The sequence below is a fragment of the Apteryx rowi genome, unplaced genomic scaffold (genome assembly GCF_003343035.1).
Source record: "Apteryx rowi isolate R43461 unplaced genomic scaffold, aptRow1 scaffold_148, whole genome shotgun sequence".
Lineage (NCBI taxonomy): Eukaryota > Metazoa > Chordata > Aves > Apterygiformes > Apterygidae > Apteryx > Apteryx rowi.
The window spans coordinates 1,006,774-1,007,130 of record NW_020447730.1 but is presented as its reverse complement, the minus strand read 5'-3'; positions in this window follow the sequence as shown (position 1 = coordinate 1,007,130).

Sequence of the window (357 nt, the reverse complement as noted above, 5' to 3'; positions counted from 1 at the left end):
TACGTTGCAAGCACACATCATAAAATGAAGTGGCTTATCTCCACGAAGAAAGAGTACCAGGGGTTCCCTTGCTGCCATGTTTCTTTTTAGCCAGTTATATCCAGAAAAAAATGGTCTTGTTTTTGTTTTTCCCACTGGGAAATCTAGGAGATTATTGCCATGCTTCTAATTAAGGCATTAACATTTGCTTTGGAGGTTCTAGTTAATAACAACAACTCATCAAGAGGGTCCCACAGCCACTAATTAGTTTTTTTCCACACCACATTTTCTACCTGAAATTTCCTCCCTGATCCTGTGTAATTTTGCCGATTTTCCTTGGAGCTTTTCCTATGAGTTTTCTTGTTTTTTTTTTTTTTT